The sequence below is a fragment of the Ambystoma mexicanum genome, chromosome 9, assembly GCF_040938575.1.
Source record: "Ambystoma mexicanum isolate Mex_15411 chromosome 9, UKY_AmexF1_1, whole genome shotgun sequence".
Lineage (NCBI taxonomy): Eukaryota > Metazoa > Chordata > Amphibia > Caudata > Ambystomatidae > Ambystoma > Ambystoma mexicanum.
The window spans coordinates 669,385,797-669,410,374 of record NC_090931.1 but is presented as its reverse complement, the minus strand read 5'-3'; the positions used below and the strand labels follow the sequence as shown (position 1 = coordinate 669,410,374).

The 24,578-nt window shown below is 47.2% G+C and overlaps 1 protein-coding gene across 2 annotated transcripts in view; it reads right to left on the bottom strand.

Annotated features, from left to right (window-relative positions):
• The window catches only part of KIAA2012 (KIAA2012 ortholog), a 427,155-nt gene that overhangs the window by 186,888 nt on the left and 215,689 nt on the right, over nt 1–24,578 (bottom strand). The window lies entirely within an intron of this gene.

The window sequence follows — 24,578 nt, the reverse complement described above, 5'->3', positions numbered from 1 at the left end:
AGGCCCACCCAAAATCTGTAAATGCCCACTCAGCAGCGCTGTGTGGGCATTTACAGATATGTGTGTCAGTGCAGTGGGCCCAACTACATTAGCATCAGGCCCCATTTGCTAGACAATCCTGGCTACGCCTCTGCCTGTAAGATGATTCACAATCATTTGCACCCGGGGAAGAGCGCTCAGCCAATCAGGTGGCTGGAACAGTGGGCGAGAATACACAGTTTCCAGCCACCCAAGGCCTTTCCCCACATGGGCGTTAAGAGCACCAGGGACCATGGGTTGCCGCGCCCTCCATCTCTGTTATCGGTGCACTAGCAGCCAGTTGGTGGAAACTTGTAAAGAGGCCCGTGCTCGTGGTGCCTGTTGTGTGTATCCAGAGAGAATTGTTATAGTTTTCACTTATTCGGCGCATGTGCGGTTTGTTATGCTGGGTTTTACCCCATTGCCTTTACGGCGCCTGAAAAATGCAGTTCCACAAGGTTTGTGATTTTCATTTCTTCCAATCTTTTATTCTCTTGAATTCATCAATTGATGATATAGCAGGTGGTGCCGACACGAGTTTCGACCTATCAGGCCTTTTTCTAGGCTACCATTTATAGTTTTTGAATACATAAGGATTGGATACATGACAGTGTGGTCCCCAGATCGGGCATTCCCCATTCTTGATTGTGTTGATATTATGTGACATTTGTGTTTGGACACATTATATGTGGGTGATTCAATTCCCAGTGAGAGTGATATATATATACAGTTTCATAATAATTTGCAGATTGGTTCCTACATTCTGATGCAAAAGACATTTTTTTTTAAAAACAGTATTTAGTACATGTTTAGGTAGAGAAAAGAAAAGATTTCCGTAAGTTTGGTTGGAAAAGGTCCTAAGTGGTTTTGAGTATTTGGTAATGATTGAGTCAGTTGCAACGGGTCTCACCTGGTAGGTAATATAGAGGGATTGTCTGCCAGTGAGGGAAGGGTCCCAGGGCACCAGTGCCCTAACTATGCAAGTCACCTCGACAACTGAACCCCAATTGGGCACATCACCATTCTCGGGACCGCACAATGGTAACGTTAGATACCAAATATTAACTGAACCACGGTACCCTGTTATTACACTATGTCTATCAGCGCAGCCATTGGGCACAACCTATTTTCAATAGTTTACAACATTTCCTTACTCTTAGGTATTGACCTCTAATAACCATGCAACTGGGCGGACCGAGCCCTCGCTAATACAACTACCCAGTAATTAACTGACCTGCCTGCAACAAGCAGGACGTAAGGCAATCCCTCTATATTACCAACCAGGTGAGACCCGTTGCAACTGACTCAATCATTACCAAATACTCAAAACCACTTAGGACCTTTTCCAACCAAACTTACGAAAATCTTTTCTTTTCTCTCCCTAAACATGTACTAAATACTGTTTTTTTAAAAAATTGTCTTTTGCTTCAAAATATATGAACCAATCTGCAAATGATTATGAAACTGTATATATATCACTCTCACTGGGAATTGAATCACCCACATATAATGTGTCCAAACACAAATGTCACATAATATCAACACAATCACGAATGGGGAATGCCCGATCTGGGGACCACACTGTCATGTATCCAATCCTTATGTATTCAAAAACTATAAATGGTAGCCTAGAAAAAGGCCCGATAGGTCGAAACTCGTGTCGGCACCACCTGCTACATCATCAAGGGACTTAGTCACTTTTTCGATGGCGGTGGCCATTTTGTTTCTGTGTGTTTTTTCTCAGGAGATTGACACTGCGTGCAATAAAGAACAGCCAATCTCCCAAGAAAAAGAAATACACTTTTTGTACCATGGGCAAACCCAAGGGTGCGAATAGCAAACATGTCCCAGCAGGGGGGCATACAGGCTTGTAACGGCCTGCATCCCTCGCCGAGACACTCGCGTGGTGGACCCCTGCTGGTGCGTGATTGCTGCAATCAGGTTACTTTGAATAGTGGGAATAGCTGATAGTATTTCTCCACAGTTCTCAGCAATCTGACGAGCTTGAGGCATAGTAGAGAGCCACTACTGCTCTCTACTAAACTTCCTGGCCTTTGCACGTACTTCCACCTAACCGTCTGACATAACGTACTCTGTCCCTGCGCAATCCTAGGCTCGCCCATTCCAGTGGTTAGTCGTACTCTGTTTTTTCTATCTTTTCTCTATGTCCCCTCATTTGCGGTTATTATTGTACTGTGAACTGTGCCCTTTAGGCTCCCTCCCACTCTTTAGGTCCCCCCCAACTGTGGTTACATTTGTACTGTGGTCTGTGTCCTTTAGGCTCTCTCCCGCTCACTAGCCCCTCGCCCCTAGCTATGGTTACTGCTGTACTGTGAGCTGTGTCTTTTAGGCTCTATCCCACTCTCTAGCCCCCCAAACTGTGGTTACTGTTTTACTGTGATCTGTGTCCTTTAGGCTCTGTCTCACTCTCTAGGGCCCCCCCAACTGTTGTTACCATTGTACTGTGAAGTATGTCCTTTTGGTTCTCTCCCACTCTCTAGGTCCCCCCCCCCCACCCAAACTGTGGTTACTGCTGTACTGCGATCTTTGTCCTTTAGGCTCTCTCCCACTCTCTAGTACCCCACTCCACTGGGGTTACATCTTGTATTGATGGGTGTATCTGTCTGCCCCTTCTGTGTGTTCCTTAGTGTGTGACCACCCTCTGGCCATCCTGCATCCTCCCTCTTTCGCTCCCTCCTCCTCCTACTTCCTCCTCGCACCCTCTATGGTGCTTTCTGTCTCCCCTATCTTCTCTAACTGCTATTCTATCTCCTATTCTATCCCTCTCACTAAGTCGGGAAGGAAGAAGTTACAGAGGGACATCCTGGTCTCAAAACCAGGCCTCCCTATCGCTGATACCTACATCAGTGCTTCGTCTAGACAAACTCTTACTGACATCCTCTTTGTTGTTCCCTCTCCAAACCTATGGACTCCTCATATGTTACTTGGTATTTATATAGCCCCTTATGTATCATTGGTATGACCTCAAAGCGCTGGTAGTTTGAACGCCCACGGGAACCGTAGTTCAGGTCAGCAGTCGTATGGTGCATGGGTGGTCTCTGTTCTCTCTCCTTTTTCCCCCTCTCCCATTAATGGTGGCATGCAGTGGGAGGTCCTCTTGGCCTCGTTCCACTCCTCCAAGACCATCATTAATGTCTATCGGAATGCCACCATCGTGTTGCAGGGCCTTCAGCCCAATCTCCTTCTTTTCGATATGCGCCTCCTGCATCTTATCAACTTCCTTTCTTTTCCTGCTACTCCTACCAGCTCCTCTCTAGCGCCTCCGCCACCTCCTTCTTCTGCCACCCTCCCCATCCTCTCTGGCTATTTTGCCATCTCCTTCTACCTCCCCTGCCCACTCTTGGGCCACCCTAACTCCTCTGCAGAGCATACCTCAAGCTTGTACCCCTCCACGGAAGTCTTTCAAAAGTGGCAACCTGCTCCATGTTGCTACTCTCAACTCTCGCTCTGCTGTCAAACACTCCTCTGACATCTGCCACCTCCTTGAAGAACTTGACCTGGATGTCCTTGCTCTCACCAAGACATGGTTCACGGCCAGCTCTGTCATGAGGTTTGACACTCTCCTCCCTGATGGCTACAAGATCCTCTCCGAACCTAGAACCAACCGTCCTGGAGGTGGAGTAGCTCTGATCTTTCTGGAGTGGGTCCCCGCTTCTGTCATTCCTACGCAGGCCTACTCCTCCTTTCAATGCCTGGTCTGGAGGCTATCTATCTCTCCTGGCCTCTCTCTGGCTGTGGCCACCATCTACCGGCCACCTGGCAAGGTCGCACACTTCCACTCAGAGTGGGCTGACCTCTCCTCTTCTTTCCTTGCCTCTACCTCTCAACTTCTCCTCCTCGGCGACCTCAACATCCATCTGCAACACTCTCTCTCTTTCATTCTACCCTCTAGTCTGACACACTCTGCCGGACACACCTTGGATGTTCTCATCTCCTCAGACATCCTCCCTCAAACCCTCTCACCACTCCTCTCTCTTGGACTGACCACTTTCTGCTCTCCTCTCACCTGAAGCTCTCTGTCGCTTAGGCAAAGCCGACCCCTGCCCTGTCACCTACCTTCTCGGTCATTCGGCCCATGAAGTGTGTGTCAGTGGAGGCCTTTGTGGCTACTTCCTTTACTCCTCCTATGCCTGCAGTTGACTCACACCGTGACACAGCCCTCTCTAACCTGCATCTTTCTATCTCCAACACTCTGGATGTCCTTGCCCCGTCATGAGAATCCATCTGAAGCCTACCTCCAAGAGCAACACTTGGTATGACTCAGATCTTGCCACCTTGAAACGCAAGTGCAGGGTGGCTCAGAGGAAGTGGAGGGCTTCGGGTGCATCCTCTGACACACTGGCCTGCTGCCTGGTCCAAAAGCAATACAGACTCTCTGTCCTGACCAAGAAGAGAGCCCAAATCTAAGTCTGTGCCTCTGCAGGCTCTAACAACATGGCTGAACTATTTATAATCTGCAAGGAGCTGGCCAATTCTTCTGCAGGCTCCACCTCTCCTGTTGCCTCCCAGGCCCTCTGTACGGCTCTTGCTTCTCACTGCACCACTAAAACTGAGGACATCCTGTCCTCTCTCACCTCTTCCACTCCCTCTCCCTCTCTTGGCCCCTTCTCCCTCTCCTCCTTTCTCCACTTTCTATTTGATGACTCCTGATGAGGTTTTTAGACAAGTCCGATCTATGGAAGTGCCGTCCAAGCAGGTGCTCCCCTGCTCCTCCAGAACCATCAAGAACAACATTGACACCCTCGCTCCAGCCTTGGCCGATTTCCGCAATCACTCTTTTGCCACTGGAACTTACCCTTCTCGCCTCAAGCACTCCCCTGTGCACACCTCATGAAAAAGCCTTCTGCTGACCCTTCCTATCTGGCAAACTACCACCTGATCTCTATCACTCCTTTACTAGGCAAACTCCTGGAAAAGTTGGCCATCTCCTAGCTTACTCTCCACATTGAATTTGTTGGTTGTCTCCATGACCATCAGTCTGGCTTCAAAGCAGCCAGAGGCACAGAAACATTTCTCCTGAACACCCATGAAGATCTGCTCGCTAATCTCGATTCTAGCCTTCCTTCTGTCCTCATCCTCCATGATCTTTCCTCTGCTTTTGACACGGTCAATCACACCATCCTGATCAATCTTCTCCGTGAGAACCTGGGCATCACGGACCAGGCCCTTGCTTGGTTGACCTCCTTCCTCCTGGACAGACCCTCCCAGGTCCAACTTGGGTCCTTTCCTTCCACCACCTCTCTCTACACATGTGGTGTTCACCAGGGCTCTAACCTCTCAGCCTGGCTCTTCAATGTCTACTTGGCTCCTTTGACCCACCTTATCTCTACCTCCTCCTCTAACTTTCAGTGTTATGCGGATGACACTCAGCTCTCCTTCAGGCTACCCTCAACCTCCTCTCTCGCTCATTCCTGACAGTTTATCCACGATTCAGGAGTGGTGTGCCTCCAACGATCTCTGTCTTAATGCCAGTAAGACTGAGCTCCTTCTCATTGGGACCCCGGCTCCCACTTTGCCTCTCTCACTCTGGCCCCCCCTCCTTGAGCCCTCTTCCTTCGTCTTCCTGTGAGGCTAAAAACCTTGCTATCATCTTCAACTCCACTCTCTCCTTCTCTCCTCAAATCATGGGCCTTGCCAATAAGGCCCACTTCCAGCAGCACCTCCTCAGAGGTATTCTTCCTTTCCTCACTTTCCTTCAGAAGCTCAATGTCTCCAGAGCGCTAGTTCTCTCTAGGCTAGACTACTGCAACAGTCTCTTTCTAAATCTGCCTTCCTCTACTTTCCACCCTGTGCAACTAATCCAGACTAATCAAGAACAGGACTGTGAGACTTGTCCTTGGCCTCTCCACTGTCTCCCGGTGGCTGCAAGGATCAATTTGAAGAACCTTTGCATCGTCCACAAGGCTTTCTGGGGCCGGGGCCTGCACTACATTCAACTCTCTCTTGCTAAACACCTTCTTCTCGAGCCCTTTGCTCAGCCACCTTCACCTCTCCTCTGCAGGTGCCCCCCCCCCTGAAATGGCCTCCCTGCCCTCTCAAACCTGAGGCGGAACACCTGAAGTTCTGGGAGCAGCTCAAGACCTTCCTTTTCGCTTCTGCTTTCTCTCTCTCTCCCCTGCTGACCAACCTGCATGCTGTGCTGACTGGTTGCCTGGCTACCCTCAGAGTCTGACTGGTACCAGGCTCCCCCTTGACCTGTAGCCCCTGCACAGCTTCCAGGCCTACCATGCACTTATGGGCTGTATCTGGAACTCCACAGTCCCCTGCTTCCTTGCACTTACCTAGAGCCGCACTGCTGTGGCTGCACTTACTCAGAGCATTGCTGCCCTGATTGCACTTACCCCTTCCCTCCCCCTGGCACTACCCATCTCCCTTCCCCCTGCACTTTGCGTATCGGACTTGCACGATATGAATGACACAAGGCCGAGTAAGATAGTTTGTTTTGTCCTCCTATAATTTCAGGCAGTTTTTTGCTATTCTCACAGGCCTGGCCCCCACTCCTGCTGGCACTCCTGCTCCAGCCTTTGGACCAATCCCACCTCACAAGGGGTCATGGGTTGTGTTGTGGAAAGAACCTATTTCCCTTTTTGCTGTGTGTGACGAAGTCACATTGGACTGACAAGGCTCTGGAGACCAGGAGAAACCATCTGCTAAATCAGAGGTATTCAAACTATGGGGCTGCATTCCCAGAGGGGAGGGGATGAGGTGGGTGGATGGGTGACCCCAGCCTGAAATGTTAAAAAAAAGAAATAGATGACATTTAAATTTATTTTAATTTTTTTAAATAAAGCAGGAAAGAAAAGGCGCAGCAGGGGGAGCCCTGGACAGGGACGGCTCACCCAGTGCCCCCTTGTCCATTATGGAGGAGCCGAGGAGCCAGCCCATTGAAACACTGATTGCGTCCTCAGTTACTTTTTGCACCTGATGGAGGGCCTGGGCTGGCTGAACTGTTTTCCTTTGACAGTTCAGCTCCCCAGCCGTACATGCTCAATGAGTCATGCAAGGCTGCTGCGTTTTGCTACGCCATCCTTGCATAGCTCATTGGAAATGCTGCCTGAGGAACTGCACGTCTGTATGTGCGAGGGGGATCTCCTGCACCTCCTCACACATACAGACAGAGCAGACTTCAGCAGGGTATTTCAGCACCCACACTCAGGCCCCTGCATGAATGTGCAGTAACCAGGAAGCGCTTGCTTCCCGAATCCTGTTCATGATGCAGGAGCTGAAGCGCAGGGGAGGAAATTCAGGACCGGTGCAGAAGGTAGGTTTATGTTCATTTATTTTTTATTTAAATATGTGTATGAATGCTTGTATACTTGTGTTATGAGGGGGTTTATGATAATGGGTGCTTATGTGAATGATAGAGTGCTTGCTGTGTGAATGCTGTGTGAATGTGTGTGTGTGTTTGTGTTGGTCCATGGAGATGATTTTTGCGAGTTGGGGGAGGGTTGTACAACAAAGGCATTTTAAAAATGTCTTTGTTGCACAATGCCCTACCCACCTGCCAAATTCAGCTCTCCTTCTGGGGCGCTGTGGAGCCAAGGGGACAGGGATGGCATGTTTTTACTGGACATCTATCATAGATGTCCAGTAAAAAATACCATGCTTTCCCCCTGGGCCTCCCAGTGCCTTGCACACTCACATAATCAGTTTGATTGTATGCTTGTGTTAGGCACTGTGAGGCCCAGGGGACAGGGATGGTATCTTTGTACTGGACATCTATTATAGATGTCCAGTAAAAAAAATACCATGCCTGCCCCCTGAGCCCCCCAGCACCAATTGTAAACGGTTTGCCTTTTTACCCAATTTATTTTAACGTAAGCTCTAAAATGCGGCAATTTAACCCACTATTTTAAAAAAAAGTCACAGGGGAGATCTCTCAGAGTCCCCACCCCCCCTTTGATTGGTTCGGGATCCTTTGCTACGCTCGGTGCTATGGCATATCTGGGAGAAACATTTATGCCCCCCCCACTTAAAAAATTCACCGGCCACCCCTGGCCCTGGAACTGTGCTGGGAGCATGGAGGAGAAGCCCAGAGACTGTGGTGGGAGCAGGAGAGGGAGAAGCCCAGGGTCTGTGGTGGGGTGGGGAGAGCCCAGGGACAGGGCTAGGAGTGGGATGAGGGAGTCCAGAGACTGCGATGGGAGCAGGGGGTGGGGGGGGCAGCCCAGGGACTATAGTGGGAGTAAGGTTCGGAGACGGCACGCAATAGTTCATAGCCATTTGGACTTTCTATCCATTTGGCATTTTTGGGGGGCCCGGCCTGCCCACATTTTGCTCAGTGGGGCCCAGGTTAAAAATGTTTGAAGAGCACTGCGCTGATTGGAACAACTCCTGAGGACAGTGTAAAGAGGAGCCCTCCTACACTGCTCAAGGTCCAGCCAGGAGGTACAGTGTCCTCTGCCCACAACTCCTACAATCCAACACAGACTTGCTCCATTGGTTTCATGGATCCCCAACTACTGGTTACGGGGAACAATGGGTGAGGTAAGTCCACACGGGGTCTAGGGTCTGGACATTCCCAGACATAACTTCACAAGGTCCCTTTAGGCGGTAGTAAAAGCCCTCTCCTCAAAACCGCCAAATCCCGCAGGAAGCCATGGCGTCCCTTTAAAGGGTACCCTAGCCACGCTCTCAAGAGAACAACGTTAAGGTGCACCCAAAGCACCAGATGGGGAACAACAACCAACCCCTCCTTTAATGCATAAACAATACTTCTGATGCTCTGCGCCAGAGCAACACAGCGGGAAAACGCCCTCTCCATATTCAGCAGCAGGGCTAGCACAATCAAAACATGTACCTTGCCTTATAACCCCAGTGGAAACACCCAACTCGAAATTCCCCAAGAAAATGGAAGCACAAAAGTCCCAGGCATTTGAAATTAACCAGGCTTAAAGCCTGTCCTCTGCCAAGAAGGAGCGAGACATATAGACCATCAAACACACTTTCTGATTGCATGGCATTCATTCAAAATGGCTACCGTGCTTTTTAAAGCACTGCCCACTGAGTTCTGAACTACAAAGGCTTTCTCCCAATCAGATCACCTGCCTGCGGTAACCAATCAGGAAACATAGACCTGCTCCAGGCAGGTAACAGGGGCTCTGATTCCTCAGTGAGGGCGAGTGTAACCGGAGTGCAGATGTGTCTTGCAGAGCTGTGCCATAGATAGGAAGGTCCATGAAAGCTGAGCCAAGCCTGCAAAGGTGGCAGAGACTAGGGCACTGTAACTCGCACAGGCTGAGAAGGCCACCATGTGCCCTGCAAAGTAAGAAGAGCAAGGGAAAAGTAAGAGAAGGGGAGGAGGAAGGAAGACTTATAAGGGAGAGGTTGGCATTGGAGGAGGGAGTGTGAAGAAGAGCGTGAGAGAGTGAGAGAGAGATAGGAGAGAGAGAGAGGGGGAGGCAGAGGGAGAAAGAGAGAGAGTGAGGGAGACAGGGAGAGAGGGAGAGGCCATAAAGGAGAGAGAGAGGGAGGAGAGAGGGCGAGCGAGAGGGTGACAGAGAGAGGGAGAGAGAGAGAAAAAGGGTGGAGAGGAGAGAGTAAAGGAGAGGGCAAGAGAGAGAGAGAGGCAGAGAGTAGGAGAGAGTAAGAGTGAGAGAGAGAGGGAGCGAGGAGAAAAAAGAAAGAGGGAGAGGGCATAGAGGAGAGGGTAAGGGGGAGCGAGTGGGAGATAGAAAGAGAAAGAGAGCGAGAGAGGGAGGATAGAGAGCGAGTGAGAGGGTGGCAGAGAGAGGGAAAGAGAAAAAGAGAGAGGGCAGAGAGGAGAGAGTGAGGGGGAGCGAGAGGGAGCGAGAAAGAGAAATAGAGAGAAAGTGAGAGGGAGAGAGAGAAAGAGAGAAAAAGAGAGAGAGAGCGGGAGGGAGGGATGATGGAGAGAGGTAACCTCATGCAGAACTGTCTATGTCCCCATGGTGTAGGTCTTCTATATGATACATTTCATAATTGGGCAGATGTTTTAGAAATAGGAGGGATAGAACAAATCACATTTTTACAATGCCCATAATACTCACTATGAGGCGCTAGGTTGGTGAAGGGAGGAACAAAGGTGTTGTTTAGATTGAAAATAGTTGCCTCTAAATTAAAATCGGGGGTGACTCGTTCATAATGGGTGAGGGGGCATTGACCCACCCCCATACACTGAACGCTCCTCTGGCTGCAGCGAACCTATGAGGGCGCCCTCCTGGGATGGCTTTAACAGAACTATCAGGGATACTTAGTTTCCCTTTGACAGATCAGTAGTACCCCAGCACACAGGCCCAATGATCCATGCAAAGCCAGGGGTGTTTTGTCTCCCCAGCTTTACATGGCCCCTTGGGGATGCAGGCTGGGGACTGCAGGCCTGAATATGCAAGGTTCCACTTTTGTGCCTCCTTGCACATCCAGGGCCTAAGGGGCGTTGCGATCAAAGCGCTCTGACAGGAGCCAGGAAGCACTCTCTGTGAATGTGAAAGTGAATGAAGAATGAATGATCCCTTATGAATGCTGATGCGTGGTGTGCGTGTGTGTGTGTGAATCTAAGCATGAATGAGGAATGAATGGAGCTGCATGAATGCTGATGAGTGTGTGTGTGTGTGTTTGTGAGACTGAATGATGCCGTATGACTACTGATGCATGTGTTTGAATGGAGAGTTGATGAAGAGTGAATGATGCTGTATGAATGCTGATGTGTGTGTGTGTTAATGTGAGAGAGAATGAAGAATGAAGAATACCATATGAATGCTGATTTGTGTGTGAATGCTGGGGTTATTTACTTGTAAGATTCATTATACCTAGTCCTAATCTGCCCCGTACCAGTACCTACTTGTGAGGTAACCTTCCCCGCATTCACACACACGCATCAGCATTTATACAGCATCATGCATTCTTCATTCACTCTCACATTTACATTCACACACACACACACACACACACACACATTGGCAGTCATATGGCATTCATTCTTCATTCACTTTCCATTCACACACACACACACACATACACACACACGCATCAGCAGTTATACAGCATCATTCATTCTTCATTCACTCTCACATTTACATTCACACACACACACACATTGGCAGTCATATGGCATTCATTCTTCATTCACTTTCCATTCACACACACACACACGCACACACACACACACGCATCAGCAGTTATACAGCATCATTCATTCTTCATTCACTCTCACATTTACATTCACACACACACACACACACACACACATTGGCAGTCATATGGCATTCATTCTTCATTCACTTTCCATTCACACACACACACACACACACATACACGCACACACACACACACGCATCAGCAGTTATACAGCATCATTCATTCTTCATTCACTCTCACATTCACACGCATCATCATTCATACGGTATCATTCATTCTTTATTCACTCTCACATTTACATTCACACACACACACACATTGGCAGTCATATGGCATTCATTCTTCATTCACTTTCCATTCACACACACACACACATACACACACACACACACACACACGCATCAGCAGTTAAACAGCATCATTCATTCTTCATTCACTCTCACATTTGCACGCACACACGCATCAGCATTTATACGGCATCATTCATTCTTCATTCACTCTCCATTCACACATACACACACATACACACGGATCAGCAGTTATACAGCATCATTCATTCTTCATTCACTCTCACATTCACACACACACACTCATCGGCAGTCATATGACATTCATTCTTCATTCACTTTCCATTCACACACACACACACACACGCATCAGCAGTTATACAGCATCATTCATTCTTCATTCACTCTCACATTCTCACACACACAAGCATCAGCAGTCATACGGCATCATTCATTCTTCAATCACTCTCCATTCATACACACCCACACACACACACGCACGCATCAGCAGTTATACAGCATCATTCATTCTTCATTCACTCTCACATTCTCACACACACAAGCATCAGCAGTTATACAGCATCATTCATTCTTCATTCACTCTCACATTCACACGCATCATCATTCATACGGTATCATTCATTCTTTATTCACTCTTCATTCACACACACACACGCGCACGCATCAGCATTTATATGGCATCATTCATTCTTCATTCACTCTCACATTCACACGCACACACGCATCAGCATTTATACGGCATCATTCATTCTTCATTCACTCTCCATTCACACATACACGCACACACACACATCAGCATTTATACCGCATCATTCATTCTTCATTCACTCTCGCATTGACACGCACAAGCATTTATTTGTATTTGTATTTTGTTTATTTATACCGCGCAACCATCAGGCCCGGAGGCATCAGGGCGCAATTTGTGCAAAGTTACAGTAATGCATATATACAGGCAAAGTTACAATAACATAATATTAGCAGTGTTACAAACTACATATATTACAGAGATTACAGTGCCAGAGGCTAAGCAGTGGATATACCACTAAACAGTGGATATACCCATAAGGTGTACAAAATAGTAATGGAGGACGGCGGGCAAGAGTAAGAAGGACAGGGTGCGGAGCATGTCTTAGTACTGGTCAAAAAGCCAGGATTTAGTTTTGGCTTTGAAAGTGTTGAAAGAGTCTTCAGCTCTGATTGTAGCGGGGAGGGAATTCCATAGCTTAGAGGCTAGGACAGGGAAGCTAGTGCCCCCCGCTTTTTGAAGTTTAAACCTCGGGATCGATAGACAGTGAGTCTGGGCAGTTCTTAAAGGTCGGGCAGTCGAATGGCTGGACAGCCGACTGCAGAGGTAGATAGGGGCCTTGTTAGCCAAGCATTTGTGCTTGAGGGCGAGTGTTTTTAGTGAGATTCTTTGCTTGACAGGAAGCCACTTTAGGTTAGTTTTGGATTCTGAAATGTGGTGGTTGCGGGGGATGTTTAGGGCTGCTCGAATGGCATTGTTCTGGGTTGTTTGGAGTTTGTTCAAGTTCTCTTGGCTAGTACCTAAGTACAGAGCACTACAATAATCTATTTTAGCCATAATGAGAGTTCTAGCTAGTGTGATACTGTTAGGGGTAGTAAGAAATGGTCTGCAGGCTGCAATAAGTTTGCACGTGTATGCAGAGGCACATCTGACTGCATTTATTTGTCTAGATAAAGATAGGGTGGTGTCCAGGTAAAAACCTAATGTTTTGGTATCTTTCGAGACTCGTATGATGTTGCCGTCTATGATGAAGGACTGATAGGTCGGGTGTAATTTGCTCAGGCGTTGCGAGGTGCCCACTATAAGGAGTTCCATCTTATCGTCATTTAGGCATAACTGGTGTTGAGCGATCCAGGCTTGGATGACCAGGTAGACGTCGTTAAGGGCCTTGGTGTCAGCTAGATAATCACCTGTGATGGGAATGAGTATCTGAGTGTCATCAGCATGGTTAGTGTAAGAGACACCCAGATAGTCAAGCACATCAAAGAGTGGTTTCGTGAAAATGTTATAGAGTGTAGGTGACACACAAGATCGCTGAGGTACGCCACAATAAATTGGGGAAGGGTCCGTGGCTGCGGATGGTGCAAAGACCCTCATGGATCTGTTGCTCAAAAAGGATTTGATCCAGGCCGCAGCAGAGGGCGAGAAGTTGGCAGCGGAGTGGAGGTGCCTGCATAGGATCTGGTGGTTGACCAGATCAAAAGCAGCAGAGAGGTCGAGGAGTATTAGCATTGCTAGTTTGCCCTTATCCTTCAATACCTCAATTTGGGTTTTTAAGTCTATTAAAGCAGTTTCCGTCCCACGTCTGGGCCAAAATCCGGATTGACGTAGACCTAGCAAATTGTTAGCTTCCAGATAGTTTTGGATCTGAAGGTATGCTGCGCGGTCTAAAATCTTAAGCAGAAACGGTACCGTGGTGATAGAGCGGAAGTTAGTAGGTATGCTTGGGTCGAGGGAAGGTTTCTTGAGCAGGGGGATCACCCAGGCTTCTTTTAGGTTGTCTGGGACAATACCTGTTTTAAAGGAGGAGTTGATGAAGGCCGTAATGAATGGGTCCAGATCATGGGCAGAGTCCTTAATGATGGGAGCTGGGCAAGGGTCACTTTGGTAATTGGATGGTTTCATTCTCAGGATAATATTTTATACGGCATCATTCATTCTTCATTCACTCTCATTTACATAGCATGCATTTGATCAGCCATATACCTGGTAATTTGGAGGATTTTACAAAACTGATTTAAATATTCAGAATATATTGCTACTTTAAGTATTACGTGGAGTGATTTGGTTGGTTTTCTCTGAATTTTTCTTTTTTTAAAAATTTGCGTTCCAATAAAGTAGATCTTTTGCTTTGTGCCTGTCTCATTATTTCTATTGTTTATACTTTAAGAAATTCCCTTTTAGAAATTAAAATTGAAAATAAGATGGCATTTGCATTTGCACATTTTCTAATAGGTTACGAGCCCATTTTTATCATGTGTAGCATGTAGCTCAAGATCCAAGCATGCAACACCGTGCAGCAAGCGTTTTATATATATATTTATATTCTGACACAGCAGGATATTCTTGCCTTTACATCATCACACGTAGCACGCTTGGATCACGCTCGCCTACCCTTCCGTACAGTTTTAATGTGATTCAGAGCTACAGGGAATCTCGTGTGCTCAAGTTTCAAGGAGTGCTTCAAAACTGTGGAAGTGCAGTGAGGCACAACAGGCAGTGAAGCCTTTGAAATATATACATGCACTGTTGGACATAAGCAATATATTTTTGACAGATATATTCTGGCCAGAGGATGTCTGCTTAGATAGTATTAGGACATGTTTTTTAATTTGGCTCTGGCAGAGGGAACAATTTCTTTTTTTTTTTTGCCCAATGATAGTTTCACTGAATTCCTTTTGCCAATGATCTCGCTTTTTTTTACTGCAAAAATAGGGGAGAGACCCTCCTGCACCCCACCTTCCCACCCTCCCGTGACCCCTCCCCTTCTATATACCTAACCCAAACTTACCATCTATAGTTTTGTGGTTAAATAAGTGGTAAAACAATTGGCAAAAAAACCGCCAAAAAATAGTTGAAAATGTCTTTCGGCAACAATGTGTAATGCCCTGGCCGAGTGGGATTTATTTGCGACTTAGCTCAACGTTTTGTTCTCGGGTCGGCGTCTCCGGTTACACTCGCCCTCACTGAGGAATCTGAGCCCCGGTTACCTGCCTGGAGCAGGTCCATGTTTCCTGAGCTCCTTCGCAACATTGAGCTGATTTTCATGTATTAATTAACGTACACATTTCGAGTAGAACAGGTGTTGATGCAATCACGAGTACATGTGCCCTTGATGGTGAGGGGCTCACACCAATTTAGCAGATATGCGGCCTGATCACGAGTTCGGCGGTATCCCGGCTGGGATACTGCCCAACTTTATTTGCGTTAGCGCCCACCTGTCTGAGCTGGGGGTAAACACGCCAGATTCAAGATTTTGCAGACCCTTAAATATAGCGGCACCACCGTTACTGCTTCATTTAAGGGCTACCGCCCAACTCGTGATCAGGCCCATGCTCTTTATATGCTAGCGGCAAAGGGTGTGTTTTTTCTTTGTATTCACCAAGATATTTTCTACACCGTATGATTTTCTACACAAATCGTGATGTAGGGTTTGATTTAGGGAGTCAATTTAGTTAAAAATCCTGACGATATGGCTCCTTTTTGCCTGTAATTGGAAGACTTTTATTTGTTTTTGTTTTGTAGTTTTTAGTTTCTTGCCCAAACTACACTTTGGGCAGTATTTATTTGATTGTTATTCCTATTTTAGGTTTGAATTTTTGCATTAAACAATATATTTGTGTTTCAATGTGTTGGCATTTGTATTATACTAGCGGCTCTTTCATTCAAGTTAAACCCAAGGCTCAATATGGTTGTAACATAAAATAACATTTTCGGTCGCTCTCTCAGGTCTTTCAAGTGGTCTTATGGTGGTAGACGTGTTAGACAAGCAACCAACACATCATAATATAGCATCACACAACATAACATACCACATCCCAAGAGACCATCTCCTAACCTACAACAGGCATTTGGTCTGATACCAGATGCCAATACAGTCCCAACTGATCCTACAAAGCTCTCAACAGACCCCTAACATGGCGCCAACAGACCCCTAACATGGCCCCAACAGACCCATAACATAGCCCCAACAGACCCATAACATAGCCCCAACAGATCCCTAACATGCACCAACATACCCCTAACATAGCCCCAACAGACCCCTAACATAGCCCCAACATATCCCTAATATAGTCCCAATAGACCCCTAAAATGGCCCCAACATATCCCTAACATAGCCCATACAGACCCCTAACATAGCCCCAACAGACCCCTAACATGGCCCCAACAGACCCCTAACATGGCCCAAACAGACCCCCACATAGCCCCAACATATCCCCAACATAGCCTCAACAGACCCCTAACATGGCCCAACAGACTCCTAACATAGCCTCAGCAGACCCCTAACATGGCCCCAACAGACTCCTAACATGGCTCCAACAGACCCCTAACATAGCCCCAACATAGCCCCAACAGACCCCTAACATAGCCCCAACAGATCCCTAACATAGCCTCAACAGACCCCTAACATGGCCCCAACAGACCCCTAACATGGCCCCAACAGACCCCTTCCATAGCCCCAACAGATCCCTAACATGGTGCCAACAGACCCCTAACATGGCCCCAACAGACCCATAACATAGCCCCAACAGATCCCTAACATGCACCAACATATCCCTAACATAGCCCCAACAGACCCCTAACATAGCCCCAACATATCCCTAATATAGTCCCAATAGACCCCAAAAATGGCCCCAACATATCCCTAACATAGCCCATACAGACCCCTAACATGGCCCCAACAGACCCCCCACCTAGCCCCGACATATCCCTAACATAGCCCCAACAGATCCCTAACATAGCCTCAACAGACCCCTAACATGGCCCCAACAGACTCCTAACATAGCCTCAACAGACCCCTAACATGGCCCCAACAGACCCCTAACATGGCCCCAACAGACCCCTAACATAGCCCTAACAGACCCCTAACATAGCCCCAACACAGCCCCAACAGACCCCTAACAGACCCCTAACATGGCCCCAACAGACCCCTAACATGGCCCCAACAGACCCCTAACATAGCCCCAACAGACCCCTAACATAGCCCTAACAGACCCCTAACATAGCCCCAACAGACCCCTAACATAGCCACAATATATCCCTAACATAGCCCCAACAGACCCCTAACATAGCCCCAACATATCCCTAACATAGCCTCAACAGACCCCTAACATGGCCCCAACAGACCCCGAACATGGCCCCAACAAACCCCGAACATAGCCCCAACATACCTCTAACATAGCCTCAACATACCCCTAACATGGCCCCAACAGATCCCTAACATGGCCCCAAAAGATACTTGCATTGGCCCAACTGGCCCACACGCACACACTGAATAGACTCTTGACGACACCTCTGAAACACTCTAACATGCTTAACAGATCTTAGGGTCGTGCTACACATTACAACCCTAACATAACCTACAAAACAATGACGCTGCGTGACCGTTTTCCATCATAGGTGAAACTGATTCTCCCGTTCTTTTGTATAATCTGTATGCAATGGCTTGTATCCTGCACCAATTACCACTGTAGTGGTTCCCCCTGCCTAGGCCTGTCCCGAGTACATAACCATTATACAAAACAACTCAGAATGTAACACAGAACCCAACAGTCAGTAGTATAGCTCCCTGTGGGCCCAACCAGCAGTGTAGCTCCCTATCTGCCCAATCAGCAGTATAGCTACCTATCTGCCCAATCAGCAGTGTAGCTCCATATCTGCCCAATCAGCAGTGTAGCTCCTTATCTGCCCAAACAGCAGTGTAGCTCCCTATCTGCCCAATCAGCAGTGTAGCTCCCTATCTGCCCAATCAGCAGTGTAGCTCCCAATCTGCCCAATCAGCAGTATAGCTCCCTATCTGCCCAATCAGCAGTGCAGCTTCCTATCTGCCCAATCAGCAGTGCTGCTTCCTATCTGCCCAATCAGCAGTATAGCTGCCTATCTGCCCAATCAGCAGTGTAGCTCCCTATGTGCCCAATCAGCAGCGTAGCTCCCTATCTGCCCAATCAGCAGCGTAGCTCCCTATGTGCCCAATCAGCAGCGTAGCTCCCTATGTGCCCAATCAGCAGCGTAGCTCCCTATGTGCCCAATCAGCAGTATAGCTCCCTATCTGCCCAATCAGCAGTATAGCTCCCTATCTGCCCAATCAGCAGTATAGCTGCCTATGCGAACACACACAGCCCCATTAACTCCCTCCACTAACTTATCTTCCCCATACTATAATATTCCCATCTGACATGTCACTTCAGAAGGCATGCACATATTGAACTCTTTTCGAAATAGGCGGAAGCGGTTGGGAGCAGTGTTCCAAGTTGCACAGTTTCTATACTTTTATTTTAAAAGGAAACCGTGCATTTGTCTTTGGGTTTGCCTTACTGGGGATTGGAACCTGGGTCCGGCTGGATCGTATAACTGCTGGGTTGCTGGTATTTATTCAGTGGCCTGCTTGGAACAAAACCCATCCCCCATCATAGCCCTGGTCCTGCAGTAATCAGATGTTTTCTTTTGCATTTAATCAACTTAACGTGAAAATACTGCAGGCACGGCTTTATGTGCAGTTAATGGGTAGGTTGGAGGGGTGGCATTAATCTTTAGCATGCCCCTTAAGAGGTGCGAATGGTGGGTGATTAGAAAGGGGAGGGTGTGTAAAGCTGCAGGCTGTGGGGGGGGGGAATAATGAAAGGCAATGGGGTCGTTTAAAATGCATTTTACATTTTCTTTCACTGTGTTTCTTTCAGCCTTTACACAGTGGTGGCGGTGTAATGGAGGCACGGAGGGACCCGGGTGGGGGTTTGTATTGCACGTGGGAGGGGGAGTTTTGTTGAGGTTTGTAGAGTTTGGGGGCAGGCCAGCAGGATACATAGTTCCACTACTTCTTTTCGTGCACTTCGACCACTGCTAATGTTTAGATGCACTGGGCCAGATGGATGCACCCGTCTGTTGTTCTTGACAGGTGGGGAGGTCAGCCATACTGGGCAGGATTCTGGGACAGTTGTGCATACCTGGGTGATCGGCTGAATTGGACTGAGCCAGTTATACTGATTGTTGTCGTCATCAGTTGTGCAGGACCAATGTACTGTGGAAAGTTGTGTTGGAGTGGGTGCTAGAGTCAGTTGGGTTGACCTGTGATTTGTTGTCAGCTGTGTTGGACTAGATGGTGGTGTGAACTGTGTCAGATTGGAAGTTCGGCTGCGGTGTGTAAGGACGTATGCTAGTCTCAGTTGTGATGATTTGACGATGGAGTCATTTATGTTGAACTTGGAGCAGGGTTCGCCTATATTGGAGTCAGTTGTGCTGTACTAGATGAGATGCGATGGTGTGGTGTGCTGGGCATGACATTAAAGTCAGTTATATTTAACTGTGTGCAGCGGTCCGTTGTGCTGGAGAATGTGGTGTGGCCAGCTAGCACACTGTGCACTGGGGTTGGTGACATTGGACTGTGGGCTGCTGTGAGTGGTGTTGGACTGGTTATTTAGCACTGGGTTTTAAAAATTATTATGTGAGGTGCTGTGGTCATTTTGTTGGTCTGGGTGACGTAGTCATTTGTACGGGACTGTGTGGTAGGTTGAACACATGATATGCATTTATTTATTTGTATGGTTGACTTACACTACATGTAAAATAGTACATGTAAAACAAACGGATGGGTCAATAGAGACAAGGATTACAGCAATTATTAAAATGATACTTGTTATAGCCAATGGTGTAGTGGGGGTCAGGCAAAGACTTGGTGGAACAGGAATATTTTAAGAATACGTCAGTACATCAGGTGTTCTTTGTAGCTCCGTACTGATGGTTTGCATTCTGTTTCCCAGGCACTGCTTGCATTTGCCTTCTTGGTTTATGTCTGTAGGTGTTTTCCTAGTTTTCTCGTTGATGTGTCCTGTGGGATAATATTAAGAAGTCAATGGGCCTGTAGGCTTCAAGGACTGTGCAGACCGGTTGAAACGTTATTCTCTGTGACACACAGGGATCCATTGGCGGAGTGGTAAGTCCATTTTGGTGTGGAATATGAACCCCTGATTTCTGGCCCTGGTACAGGCATTCACCTCCTAACCCAGAACAGGGGCAATCCCCACGGAATAATCCAACCCCACCCCAAGGCCAGCGGGACAGGGAGGGTCTCTGCACGTGCAAAAGAAATTGCTGTTAACAGTTCCTACCATATACATTTGTAGGACACAGACACCACAGTGGATGTTTTAGGGATCCCCATGGGGTCCCCTCTTTATTTATAAAAACACTCAAACCTTTTATATGCCAGTGGAATCAACAACTTTTTTATTGAAAAAATAGACAAAATCCGACAGATCAATGAATTAACTTCACAGAGCATTAGCTCCACCTGCACTCCCGCACGCACACTGGCATTATGGGCGGAATTCTCTTCCCTCTCTCCTCAAGACCTCCTAAAACAATTGCTTCCCTCAAACCTACTTCCTACAGTAGCACCCCAGCCTCCATCATTAAATAACTGATCGCCCGGCACTCAACGTACTCCTCAGCATCATTAATGCCTCACAGAAGGGCCATTACCGAGCACCCTCAAGACTGCTCTCATACGACCTTTTTTGGAAAAAAGGCCCTATACTACTTGCCCTTTGGAACCTCCCATTTATTGGCAAAATCTTGGCACAACTACTCACCAGAATTGAACTCCTCCACGACTATCAGTCAGGGTTCCGCCCAAGAGTAGCATTGAGACAGTCACCATCCAGGTGGTTGATGATGCCCTCCAAATCATGGATACGGGCGACTCATCCTTCCCCGTCCTCCTTGACCTTTCGCTGGTTTGGACACCATTGACCACTGCATCCTCCTCTTCCTCCTCGCCGACAGGATGAGATTCTCTGGTACTGTCCTTAATTTGTTTACCGCCTACCTCTCGGGCAAACACCAGGCCATCCCGATGAACAAGTTGCATTATAACTGACTCCCAGTCTGCTGTGGCATCCCCCAAGGCTCCATCCTCCCAATCCCAATCCTTTTTAACCTTTACACGGCTGGGCCCACTCCTAAAAGATCCCAATATTGTCATTTATCAATACATGGATGATACACCGTTGTACATGAGAGTAAAAAGCCCACAGGACATCAGTCACTTCTGCAATTACCTAGCTATCATCCATTCCTGGATGCCGATTGCCTATCTCAAACTTAATCCATCCAAGACTGAATTCGTCCTCATCGGTCCTCCTGCTAAACAACAAATTGTTGAACAGCGGCTCAATGGAATGCACCGTAAAGGATTTCTTCCACAATTCTCAGATTCAGCAAAATCCTTAGGCTTCACCATTGAGAGCAGCCTGACCTTGCAGAAACAAATAGCCAAGAAGGCCCAAATGGCCTGCCTCCAAATCTCTACCCTTCGCAAAATGAAATTCTTCATCCCACTGTAGGACTTCCAGACCACGTAGTGCAGGCTTTTGTAATACTGCACTTCGATGGGGGAAATGCCCACCTGACGGGACTCCCATCCGCTCACTTTGCTCTCCTAAAAGCAGTCCACCACGCTGCAGCACGTCGTATTACAGGTATGTGGAAATTTGACCGAATCACCACAGTCCTATGTGACCTACATTGGCTTCCTCTTGAGGCCAGGATACTGTTAAAGGCTACATGTATCATCTACAAAGCAGTCACCAGTACCACACCAGAGTACTTGGCAGCTAAACTCAACATATCTGGGTATCAGGTAATATTATCCCCACCAATAATATCGCCATATATATGGTCATCAGAAACAGCCATAGACGATATTATTAGTGGGTATAATTTGTGGGGTAAACGGGAGCAGGGGTTGCGGGGTATCCCCAGCTCCCTTTAAAATAATATGGAGGTTGCGGGGGTTAATATCTCCACATAAATACGGCATCATTCTTGTATGGCAATATTTTTGCAGGGATATTAACACATGGAACCCATATCTGGTGGTACACATTCTTTGCTCAGCAAATCGACCAACCACCTTACATCAAAACTCGCCTGAAAAGAGAGGACCTGTACACAATCGTTCTCTTGTCACACACCCACCCTTTGGAACTTGATTCAAATGGATGTACACACTAGTAACTCACAGTACTGCGCTACTATTAAAAGATGCCAGTCGATGCGCTGGTAACGCACATCCTATACAGCACTCTGCTGCTCTTGAGCTAGGGCTGCGGTTTAAACAATAAAATAAGTAAATAAATATTTAATTTATTTATTTATTGGGTATTTGTAATGCGCCTATACACAAGATGTTTCATATTGAACATATTGAACATTACTATCCCCAAACTACTACTCCCCCTCTAAGGTTCCATGGAGTGAGTTCTTTCTAAAGGAATCTACCCCACCAGCCACCCTTTCCTTAGAAGGGTCTCATGGAGACCCATAGAGTGAGACTGACAAAACAGACCTATAACGCCTGGCACCACCCACTGGAGCGTAAGGCCAGAGTCCCAGCTTCCTAGGCAGCCTCAGGCAGGCCACCCCTTTCCTTCCATGACTCACGCCAGGGTACACAACGGCTTTTTCCTTTTCCTTACCTCTATACACATTTGCCATAGTTATTCCCCCTACATAACCACACTAACCACTAGACATTTTTGTAACTATTTACAGACCCAATATATAACCAAGTATAGCCCCCTGCTAAATATTCCTCCATGAAACATTCTCTATACACTATACATGTCCTACTATAAACTAGCACTTAAATATATACATAAATATACAAACAACAAAAAATGACACAAAAAACGTATGCGATACATTACTCACCGTAATCATATTTCTGATGCTTGTATCTGCTTAGATTCACATGCTGTGCATAGGCCAACATCTAGTGAAAGCTGCAGAGTATTACAGTTTGTTTTTAGAAACTCAAAAATGGGCGTTGACCTAGGGCATGCCAGTAATACTATCCCTAGTGTGACGTCCACTGTACCCATGATCCCTCACGCGTGTAGGACCCTCAGATTGTATTTTTTCTGACATGAGGTAGCATGAGGAATAGCTTGAGTACAGAGTATCCAAGCAGATAAGATAGATAAGACTACAAGCATCCATGCGCCTTCTTTCAGAGGGGAGGAAGGACGGGCACATGTGAATCTAAGAAGATACAAGCATCAGAAATACGATTACGGTGAGTAATGTATCTCTTCTGAGGTTTGTGGAATCTGCTTAGATCACATGCTGTGCATAGATTAGCGAGCAGTGTTAGAAGAAGGAGGTGGGATGTGAGAAGGGTCATAAGCAAATAAATGTCTTAGAACCGCTTGTCCCACTTGAGTATCTGTCTTGGAATGAGTGTCAATGCAGTAGTGATGAGTAAAGGTGTGAATAGAGCTCCATGTAGCTGCTTTGCAAGTGGCGTCAAGGGGTACATTTGCAATGAAAGCCAGAGTGGCCCCAGTGCCTCTTGTAGAGTGGGCCCTTGGCGTAAAAGGCAGAGTTTTATCTGAAAGGGAGTAACACAGCTGGATACATTTGACTATCCATTTCGAGATGGCGCCTTTAGAGATGCAATCTCCTTCTCTGCCTGTAGCTACAGAGACAAACAGTTGATCTGTCTTTCTTAGCGGTCTGGTCTTGTCTACGTAGTAGAGGACTGCTCTTCGCATATCTAGTGTGTGTAGTTTCACCTCAGCAGAGCTCTTGGGTTCTTGGAAGAAGACCGGTAGCTCAATGGACTGGTTAACATGGAATTTTGAAATGAACTTAGGTGAGAACCTAGGGTGAGTTCGTAGAACCAGTTTATCCTTATGAACAGTAAAGAAAGGATCCCACACTGACAGAGCTTGGATTTCACTGACCCTTCTTATGAATGTAATGGCTACTAAGAAGGCAGTTTTATAGGTCAGGTGTTTGAGACTAGCTTTATGCATGGGTTCAAAGGGGGGGGCACATGAGTTTAGCAAGCACCACATTAAGGTCCCATTCTGGTGATGGGTTCGGAATTGGAGGGTGGAGTCTCTTTACCCCTTCCATAAAGGCCTTAACAACTGGTACTTTCCACCAGAACATCTTGTTATGGGAGGTGGTGTAGGCTGAAAGCGCCGCCAGGTGTACCTTGAGTGAATTAAATACCAACCCTGCATCCAGCAGGTGGAGCATGTAGGTGACAATATTGTAAGGAGTGCAATCAACCGGGTTGATTTGTTTGTTCTGGCACCAAATAACGAATCTCTTCCATTTATCGAAGTAACAGTGTCTTGTGTTTGGTTTCCTTGATTCTTTTAGGATATCCATGCATCTCTGTGTTAAATTGAGATGGCCAAACTCTATGACTTCAGGAGCCATGCTGCCAAGTTCATCGAGCTTGGTTGAGGATGCACTGTTTGTACTTCGTGCTGGGATAGTAGGTTGTGCCAGCACGGGAGTCTGATGGGTTCGCACACTGCCAGTTCGCACAGGTGTGGGAACCACGGTTGTCTCACCCACATGGGAGCAACTAGGATGAG